The sequence below is a fragment of the Myripristis murdjan genome, chromosome 22, assembly GCF_902150065.1.
Source record: "Myripristis murdjan chromosome 22, fMyrMur1.1, whole genome shotgun sequence".
NCBI lineage: Eukaryota > Metazoa > Chordata > Actinopteri > Holocentriformes > Holocentridae > Myripristis > Myripristis murdjan.
Window position 1 is genome coordinate 27211078 of NC_044001.1, and position 7955 is coordinate 27219032.

At 46.5% G+C, this 7955-nt stretch overlaps 1 non-coding gene across 1 annotated transcript; it reads left to right on the forward strand.

Annotated features, from left to right (window-relative positions):
* The first annotated feature begins 737 nt into the window (after positions 1-737).
* Positions 738-819, forward strand: trnas-gcu (transfer RNA serine (anticodon GCU)). Its single transcript has one exon. It is a non-coding gene; the product is annotated as a tRNA-Ser (tRNA).
* Positions 820-7955: the final 7136 nt, after the last annotated feature.

The following is a 7955-nucleotide window of genomic DNA, read 5'->3' on the forward strand; positions in this document are numbered from 1 at the left end:
AAAGGGCAGGTGCTGGATTACATGTTGTGTTTTGCACAATGTATTCTGTGCAGGAAGCCGACAAGAAATTACACAGAGAGGCAGGGAGAAGCTGCAGGATAGCTTGATGCGCAACGCACAGCAGTGGAGGTTTACGTACTTTTTATTGCAATAGTTGTAACACATAACTTTGCTCGACGAGGATGGGATTCGAACCCACGCGTGCAGAGCACAATGGATTAGCAGTCCATCGCCTTAAAATATCATTAGATTTACTTATACATTTATTATGAAATTGAATTAAATGTAGGAACATCTGTTTGTGTCTATAGGAAATGTTTTTATGGACTATTGTTATTATCATTAGTATTAATATTTGGTACATTTTTTGAAATTTACTTTATAGGTACACTGACAAGTGACACCTTCTTCTAGATGGAGTTAACTAGAGGTTTGTCTGGTCAAACAGCCATGATGCACACCAGTTTTACTGCTTTATTACATCATCAAGCGTTATATCAGCCTGAAAAGATGGTAAACTGTGTTCCACAAATCTTAACCTATGTACACTGGTTGAAGGTGCATTTTCACTCTGTAACCTGTTAATTACTCATATGGTGTGACATGTGAATACATATTGTTGCAATGGTTTTACTTCACCAAATACCTAAATACTTACACATGAATCTGGTTCAGTGGTTGACGGGTGTAGGTGTGTTTTTGACAGATGGGGGCGCTGCAGGTGAAGGGGACGGTCAGACGAGGTGGCCGAGTGGTTAAGGCGATGGACTGCTAATCCATTGTGCTCTGCACGCGTGGGTTCGAATCCCATCCTCGTCGAGCTAAGTTATGATTTACAACTATTGCAATAAAGAGCACGTAATCCTCCACTGCTGTGCGTTGCTCATCAAGCTATCCTGCTTGTCCTGCAGCTTCTCCCTGCCTCTCTGTGTAATGTGTCCTCTGAAGTCTTGTCGGCATCTTACACAGAATACATTGTGCAAAACACAACGAGCACTTCACAGATTTCTTGAGCATTGTTTGCATTTGTATGATTTAAATGTTGGCGGCCAGTCCTAAGACCCCCGTGAGTCTTCTTGAGTTATGAAGAAGGTTACAGGGTGTTAAGCCAAGCAATGGATATATGAATATATTGTGACAATAAGTGGATCTGATTGGTAAAGATGCTGGTTGGGTATGGTTAATGCAGACAAACAAACAAAAAAAAGCACCCTACAAAACACAAGCACTTCACCGCTGCTGCCTTTGACAAATGAAACCAGAGTGCAGCAGCCAGGCGCGCTAAGCACAAAGAAGCTGGGTATAGTGGAATGCATTACGGTGGTTTGGAGAATGACTTACTGTAATGAAATTCATTATGTCAGATGAACAAATGAATAGATTAAGTAGGCCTTCTTCTTCTTCTTCTTCTTCTTCAAATAATGTAACATATAACTATTGCAATAAAAATAATAATAATAATAAAAAAAATATGTGACTCTAGCTCCTCGGCCTGCAGGTCCCTCCTTTACTGTGCGTTACGCATCAAGTTGGCCTGCTGTACCAACGTCATGCGTAATTACGCACGAGTGTCACTGCATGCAACAAAACTACTTCACACCTCAGCAAATGATCGCGTCAGTCAGTGATGCCCCACCCTGGCATATCATTTGAAAATGGAAGTTTGATAGGTGAATACAAATGATTTATTTATTTGTGCAGTTTCCACTGTCTCCAAAATGTCCGTACGCATGGATCAGAGTTTCCGCACAGGTGCGCACATTCTCCTGTGAGTTTGTTTTAAGTAGTAAGCCGTGGACATGTTTTCAACTACATCCCCTGAAACAACAGCCTCAAAGAGAGATGTGAAAGACGGATCACGTTTTTGCTCCACAGTAAGTTGCTCCCGTGGCATACGCACTGTAGTGTTCAACTCCTCCAAGGAATGAGGAAGGACTGTCGGAATGGAAGGAGAAAAAGGTGCAGTGATCAAACTTTTAGTGTTAGCCATGACACTGTCAGCTACACACACACACACACACACACACACACACACACACACACACACACACACACACACTTAAGGAATTGATTGGGGGCAGCGGACCGCCACCTTTGCTGATGACATCACGTGTCACTCTGTGACGTCAGAGAGAGAGAGAGAGAGAGAGAGAGAGAGAGAGAGAACGACATATAATTCAATTCAATTTTCATTTTCACATTGCCAGCAAATGTGATGTTTGGTTTATGACGTCACAATGACTGTGATGTCACAATGAGAGAGAGAGAGAGAGAGAGAGAGAGAGAAAGATGTTATTATTATTCAGAGACAATTTATTTACTTTAATGCAATTGTTTGTTTGATTGCTTGTTTTTGTTAATGCAGGGGTCCATATTATGCTGTTTGTTTTTCAAATTATCTTGGATCAAATCAGAAAAGCAGATTTTAAAAAGTCTTCCAATCCATTTGACTTGCATGTGGACTGTGAGGGTAAACCAGAGCCCCCAGAGCAAACCCATGCCAAAATGGCTCACATGTCATGACATGCAAACTCCATATAGAAAAGTCTCTGGCACAGAATGAAACCCAGGTCTCTGCTGTGACTTTTAGCTCTGGACAGGCGGGACAGCACGGACGGCAGCCCTGAATGTTCCAGCACCGCGGCCAGGGCGGCAGCAGGAGCTGTCCGCGGTGCTGGAAACCTGAAGATATCATAGTCCCGGAGCGGGACAGCAGGAATCTTCAAGACTGGAGAAACAAAAAATGAATTAGTTTGCACTGTCGCTGTCTCATGGCTTCAGTACATAGACATGATACTTATTTAAGTGTAGTAATGTCCGTTCTAACAGATTATTGCCATAGCAACAAAGCTGTCATCTGCATGTTCCCCAGGGGAGACGTGGCTAACTTTCTTCGCTCATGTTAAGCCAGTCTTAATATTTATGCGGCAGACAGGCTTAGTTAGACTCGTCTAGTATGAGAATGGACGACCTAAGATCAAGCTTATCTGAAATTTAAACTGAACTGCTTCCTGCGTTCTCTCGCTGGCATTTCCAAGGTGTGAGTTCTAAAAAAAAAAAAAAAAAAAAAAAAAACCCATTTCTGATCCTGTGTTTAAATAGTTAATATTGTTATACTTTGATTCAATGTAATATAATTAATTTAGTTATTATAGATGTTTGTGTTTATATTTTAAATATTTGTGGGTCATTTTCAGGTACTGATAATTGATCATAATAATTTTCAACAATAACTTGTCGTTGAAAACGGAAATGCAGTGACACCTGCACGGCACTCAATACAAGTGTTTCAGTGTCAGTTCCACCTTAATACACCACACTGACTTAGAGTTTAACGTTTGAATTTGTAAAATTATGTCAGTAAATTATCAGAATAATTTACTGAGTTAGGGGTAATGTCTTGGATCCTGTTTCTGACTAAGGTTCAGGTAATCAATAACTGCAATGAATTCCTTTTTCGCGGACAAACTTATATAAGAATAGACAATAACTGATTTGCAATCAGCAGCTCTGCTGATTGCAAATGACACATTGTTCATTTTCCTCCCTGGATGATTCCATCTCCCCTGTTCTTATATCGGCCTATGACGTCACGGCTAGGCATCGCTACGTCATAATGAAACTGCATATAAGCCCGCGAAGGGAGGAGCTCTGTGCCCCCAACTAAACTTTTTTCCCACACGACCATGCCCAAAAAGAAAAATCCTCCAAAGCCCCCCCGCCGGCAGAGCCGCCGACAGGCGCACTCTGCCCCGGGTCAGGCTGACCAGTCCCCTCCCACCGAACCATCCCCCTCTCCTCCTCCCCAGGAGGACAACACAACCAGAGCGGATGCTCTGGTCCCTCCCGTAGACCTCGCTGACCTCCGGCCAGATTGGCTGAAGAGCAAGATGACAACTGATTGTAGCAAGTTAGCTCTGGCCAAAGAGCTGCTACAACAGTCCCTGGAGTCACAGGACCCTGACTCCACTTCAGCAAGCCGTCAGGAGGCTGCCATACAGCGTATGACCACTGTAATGGCAGCAGGAGCACTGGCACCCAGCCTAGAGCCAGCATGGATGAACAACATTGATGCTGGGAATGGCCCCGAGGCTCCACTCTGTGTCCCCACCCCACAGTGCTCTGCCCCGGGTCAGGCTGACCAGTCCCCTCCCACCGAACCATCCCCCTCTCCTCCTCCCCAGGAGGACAACACAACCAGAGCGGATGCCCTGGTCCCTCCCGTAGACCTCGCTGACCTCCGGCCAGATTGGCTGAAGAGCAAGATGACAACTGATTGTAGCAAGTTAGCTCTGGCCAAAGAGCTGCTACAACAGTCCCTGGAGTCACAGGACCCTGACTCCATTTCAGCAAGCCGTCGGGAGGCTGCCATACAGCGTATGACCACTGTAATGGCAGCAGGAGCACTGGCACCCAGCCTGGAGCCAGCATGGATGAACAACATTGATGCTGGGAATGGCCCCGAGGCCCCACTCTGTGTCCCCACCCCACAGTGCTGTGACCAGCCGGAGCAGCCACAGGAAGTGGGCAGCATGGAGGAATGTCTGGATCTCGACAAAGACATCCAGGCACGTGATGGCCCCGAGGCCCCACTCTGTGCCCCCACCCCACAGTGCTGTGACCAGCCGGAGCAGCCACAGGAAGTGGGCAGCATGGAGGAAAGTCTGGATCTAGACAAAGACATCCAGGCGCGTGATGGCCCCGAGGCCCCTCTCTGTGCCCCCACCCCACAGTGCTGTGACCAGCCGGAGCAGCAACAAGAAGTGGGCAGCATGGAGGAAAGTCTGGATCTCGACAAAGACATCCAGGCGCCTGATGGCCCCGAGGCCCCAGTCTGCGCCCCCATCCCACAGTGCTGTGACCAGCTGGAGCAGCCAAAAGAAGTGGGCAAGACTGAGGAAACTCTGGATCTCAAGAAAGACACCCAGGAGCCAGAGAAGCCCAAGCCTCCAACCAGGCCTGCCCCTTACTGTCTGCCAGGAAGACGCCAGCAGGCAACGGCAGCTCCAACAGTGCTGCCATGGCGCCGCCGGCCGTCCGAGGACGACATGGAGCAGGAGGCAACGACACCCCTGATACAAGGTCTTGAAAATACGTCACCAACCGGAGTCATTCGCAATTGCCCATCTTGCAGGTCCGGTTTCATCATGTCATATGACCGACACAAAGTCTGTGAGGTGTGTCTCGGGGCAGAGCATGCCATCAAGGCTGTCTCTGGCAAGTCATCCTGTCCCTTCTGCAACCACCTTACCGAGAAGGAGTTGCAGCGCAGGGCTAACATTGTGACTGCTTTATCAGGGGACGTTTGGATCATCAACACTCCAAACTCTCTGGAAGAGTCCAATGACATCCTGACTCCTGTGAGCTGCAATAAGGCTTCCAGTGAGACAGTGACCCCTGCGGAGACCCTGGGAAATGCTCAGGAATTGGATGACTCCCGAGAAGAGAAGAGCAGACTTGCTGCGGAGCTCCAGGCCTGCAAAGCTGAAATGGAAAAGCTCCGTCAAGCCATGGAGCAGCAGGCCACCGCCCTCAAGGCTTTAGAGACAGACAACGAGGCCCTTGTCCACCTCCTGGCGAAGTCCGATGACTCCAACAAGGGCTTCTGCGATGATGTGCAGAAGCTCCAACAGCGGCTCCACAGCGCTAACCAGCAGATTGTGGACCAAAAAAACGTTGAGAGCATGCTTCGCCAAGAAAATGAGGTGAACATAAAAAAAATTGATGGGCTCAAAGCAAAATTCACCAAAGAAAAGGCCTTGAACAATGAGACTAAAGCCACGATGAGGACGGTCAATGATGACATTCAAAAACTCAAAGAGGAGCTCCACAGCGCCAATCAACGGATTGCAGCACATGAGAACCTGGAAAAGACCCTCCGCCAGGAAAATGAGGTCCAGAAAAAACAAACGGAGGCGCTCCAAGAAGCACTCCGTAAAGAAAGGGCCAAAAACAGCCAGATGGAGGCCATGAGCCTCAAGGCTGCTGAAACCGAGAAAGCACTCCGCCAAACCATCGAGCGCCACCAGAGCAAGATGTCCTCTAGCACCAAAGAAGCCACCATTAAGCTCCAAACGATGACGTCAGAGAGAGATACTCTCCGACAGAGTAAGATGATGCTTAATGAGAATATGACGGTGCTCAAAAATCTCATTGAAAAAGAGAGAGACTTCAGCAAGCAGCAACAAACTGCCATGCTGAGGTCCTCAGAAAAGGAGAGGACATTGCGGAGGGAAATGGTGGAAAAGGATCTTGAAATCCAGAATCTCATGAGCAAGGTGACGGCAGAGGCTGAGCAGAAGAAAGCTCTTGGCCTCAAGAACACAGCTCTCCATCAAGAGATGGACGAGCTCACCATCAAGTTTGAGGCTTGCGAAATGGAAAGGTCGGCTCTTCGCCAGCAGCTGGAAGGTCAGAGCAAAGAACCAGCAAAGAAGAAAGCTAGCTGGCTGACAAGACTCACGAGGTCCGGGAGACGAACAAAGAACAACACCCAGGAGGATTAAGAGGAGTTCATTTCCATCAGGGACTCCTTACACCACCCACTCCACACTCCACACTTCCCAACCCACCACACCCCCACTCCCTCTCACACACTCCACACTTCCCAACCCACCACACCCCCACTCCCTCTCACACACTCCACACTTCCCAACCCACCACACCCCCACTCCCTCTCACACACTCCCCTACACCCCACTCCTCCACTCTCCACTCTCACACTCCACTACCCCCCACTCCCTTACACCCTCTTGCAATTCATCACATGACCGGGGGCTTATGTGATAATTGCAAAAGGTCACACTTCTACCCTCAATAAAAATTATCACCTCTACAAAATGCACTTTCCAGAAATGTTGAGATTTCTAAGTGACACTAAAGCCAGCATCATATGTATGGCTTTCAGTGCTATATTTCTTAAGGAAATATTGTACTTTTTACAGCACTCCATTTCCATTTCCAATTCCATTTACTGTAGTATATAAAGTAACCCATCACATTTTGATGCTAACAGTTTTGTAAGATTAAGATTTTGAATGCAGGATTTTTACCTATAGCAAAGTACTTTTGCACTGCAGTATTGCCATGTTTGTAAACAAATTTTACGATCTGAATGCTTCTTCCACCACTGCTGCTACTGAAGACGACTGGTCAAGAGGTGTGGCAGTGGCCTAACCTGCAGCGTGCAGCATTATTTTTGCGGCTTTATAATTAAGATGTTCGCCACATTAAAGGTACTGAAAACGTGATGGCTGACGCCCTTTCTCACACCTTTTAGTTGCATTGTATAAACATGCATCTATATTTATACTTTAACCATACAAGGTTGGATTTTATTTGTCTTTCAGCATTACAGTGCTACATATGAATTCACTTTTTGGGTACTGATTACCTAATCCTAATCGGAGTACCTGGTGAGTCTCCGCTCTTATGCGCAGGGGTGTGATGAAGAAACACTGACACTCATCTAGATTGTGTTTTTGTACTTGGTTAACTGTGGTAAATTAAATTGACTATATTTACACCCCTAAGTATCTGTGTGCGCTTTTTACTGCACTACATTTACATTTACAGCAGTATGTAAAGTAATTCGCACCTTTAAGAGTGCTCAGAGAGGACATAAGATGACGATGGACGCCACAACCGAATCGCCATTTAGACAAATGTTTATTATAGAAATAAGCAATATTAAAGAAAAATACTAAAAGAAACTAACCAAAAGGGGTTGGAGGTCCCAGCCGAACTAATCAATCGGAAGCGCTCCCTCCTATACTACCAAAACAAAAAAATGGAAACTAAACGTGTCGGCATGCCGTTACGCATGCCAAACGGCATCACCGTGTACTGCAGGAAAGCATCAGGAGTCACAAAGGCAGAGATTTCTTTTGCCCAAGGAGTTAGCGGGACCTAACAACAACAACAACAACAACAACAACAACAACAACAACAACAAC